We start from the raw sequence: 2,849 nt of genomic DNA on the forward strand, positions 1-2,849 counted from the left end.
CTGCATGCACAACTTTTGCTTTTCCTGGTCGACTGACTATCTCAGCTCACAGCTTCATCTGGTCCCCATAAACACACTGGCAGCCTCAGTAAGAACAGCATCAGGAAGCGGAACCTGTATTACCTCAGGTGAACCACCTGTGCCAACCCTAAAATCTGCAGCAGAAGCTGAAGATAGTGCTGTTCTCAGAAGCTGAAGGAATTAGTGGTGTTAGAGCAGCAGTATTTCCACCAAAAGTGAAAGATTCTGGATGCTTAGACACGACCTAGTAAGTACTGAGAGCTGATCTGCTCTTGGATGGCCCTGCTGCAGGTCGCACAAATTTCTTAACAGCTTCTTCCCTTTGTGGGCTACAAATCGGTCAGCTAACAACATGTGGGATTTGCCTCTGTTTCACAGCTGGCAGAAGCTCACCCACTGCCCAGACCACAAGGAGGATTGCTCTAAAGTACAGGAAGAGTCTGGGAACTGATTATGAGCAGTAGGTCAACTCAAGCCTGTGATTTTGTTATGAATGTGCTTCAAACCTCCCCAGTGGAAAGGGACACAGATGCACACTGGCCACTTGCCTGGCCTCCAGGGGGACAATTTCCTGCTTCCAGCTACATGCATGTTTTAGATGCCGTGTCCAGCTTCTGGGAAAGTTCACCAACCTGTACAGAGGGGGAAAAAAGGCAAGCATCTCAGATGGACCTAAATGCAGTCAATTCTGTAAAAATCACTGAAATGTTTGGCCATCGAGACTGCATTTATTATCTGCTGGAAAAACATGCCCGCACAGTCTGCTTTTGCACCTGTAAGAGCGGCAGTGGCAGAATCAGAAACTGAGGTGACCAGAAAGAAAACACTGCGATAGAGAGCAGTAACTTAAAAGCAAACGAACCACAGAAGAAAACCAACTCAGAGCAATCTAAGAGGAGTGAATTCCATGAAGATCTATGACTAGGTTGGCCTTCAAGACTCTTGTTTTTCATCTGCTGGAAACACGCATGGTGCTGAGAGGTTCTCCAAAAGAAAGAAGAAACTTCAGACTTACTGAAAAGCATCTAAACTAGGCAACTGCTTGTGGGCAAGAAGTTACAGCATTATTTCTGCATCACCTTCCCTCCTTGTGCCCTGCTTAGGAAAGCAAACCCTGACCTGCCTCCTGCTCAACTCGTGCCTAAGCCAGGGCTGAGGGGCCCATCCTGCTGTTCCTCCCTCTCTTCCAGAGAAGAGGTCTCGGGGCAAGCTGTGACAAAGCTGCAACCAACAAGCTACTGCAATGTGGAAAAGAAGCCCAGCTGGCCAAAGGTTTCACTAGCTTCATGAATTGTTACCAGAGATCATTGATAACTCCCTTAAGTTTTGTCCTCTTTCACAATGTACAGGAAGAAACTGGCACCCACAGGTTTATTCCTATAGGAACAGATTTTCCATACCTCAGCTCAAACCCTGTCCAATTCCTTTTGCAAGTGCAGATTGTCTTTCTCCAGGTCAGCCTTGTGGCTTGTGGCAGCTCCTGGTAAAGATTCTGCTGTAGTTTGCTGTTGAAGCGCATTGGCAATCTTCTGCCAGAAAGAAAAGGGCTCCTTCAAATGGCAAAACATCTTAGGTCTAGTGTCTCAATTGTGTGAAGTGAATTCCCTAAGAAGTTAGACAATATAGCTTATACTAATTCCTTTTTCATGCAATAATTTTTGAAAAGATATTACTATGACTTTCAAATATTTTATAGCTTCTTGAATGTTGCTGCAACATTGTGAAATGCTTCAGAAGACATTTTGCATGCAGTAAGTTGAATGAAGTTTTAGATATTCTTTACATGATAATATTCCAAACTTACTATATGTCAAACATTGGTTTTAAGTCTTGATGTTGAAGACTTTTTCTGTGCTAAAGACAACCCCATGACTGATGCTGTTAGTAACTCAGGCTAAAAAATTTCCAGACTTTAAGAAAAAAATTCTGACATCTTCAAGTGCTGCATAACATTTTCAAAGACAAAATAAGAATAACAAAACTTGGAAACCCAGAAACTTTTTTCCTTAGTTCTTAAACAATCATGTTTAGATTAAGCATTTTCTTTTAATCACTCTTATCAAGAGGTGGATAATATATCATCTGCTTTGCATTTAGAACTTGCATACATCTTCTGAAAGATGATGAAAATTTTATTTGTTTCTTATGTTTTGCTGTTTTACATAATCTGTGAAAATAAGTGTGGCTGAGCAGCAGAGAAGACAGTTCTATATGTTCCCTGTCCTGACTGATGTATATGGATATGTCTATGGAAAGAAGGAAAGATGGTGCTTTGTCTAACTACAGCTTAGTACAGCTCTTACAATGCAGGTGGTGAGCAAAAACCTCAGTAAGCAAGGACTGTCAAGCATGAACAGAGCCAGGGAGGTCTTGGAAAGAACAGGGAGGAGGTTTCAGAGACTGCAGTAAATACAGACCAATTTTTTTACTTCCCTGGTGACAACAGTGTAGTTTTATAATTCCAAAGATCTCTGAAAATTGCTGGACCACAGGAGAAGGTATAGCAATTCAATTATGCAATGGGCATTAGTAATATTGCTTTAAACAATCCTTCTCTTCTTGTCTGATCACCTCTAACTGCAAAGTATCTTGTTCTATTAACCTAGAAATTCAAAACCATATGAATCCTGAAAAAAAATAGAAAGGGGTGTATCTATTTCCAAGCTGTAAGTGATTTGGTGTCAGCAGCCATCCATCAGATTTGAATTTTACAATTTCTAAGCATTTTGTTTTGCCTTTGTTGTTGTTGTTGGCTGTGGTTCATTTTTTCTGCTGATCTCTGCTGAGTTTTACCAAAGCTAACTGGGAAAATGAAGAGCTCTCAGCAG

Source organism: Acanthisitta chloris, unplaced genomic scaffold, assembly GCF_000695815.1.
Source record: "Acanthisitta chloris isolate BGI_N310 unplaced genomic scaffold, ASM69581v1 scaffold6855, whole genome shotgun sequence".
Lineage (NCBI taxonomy): Eukaryota > Metazoa > Chordata > Aves > Passeriformes > Acanthisittidae > Acanthisitta > Acanthisitta chloris.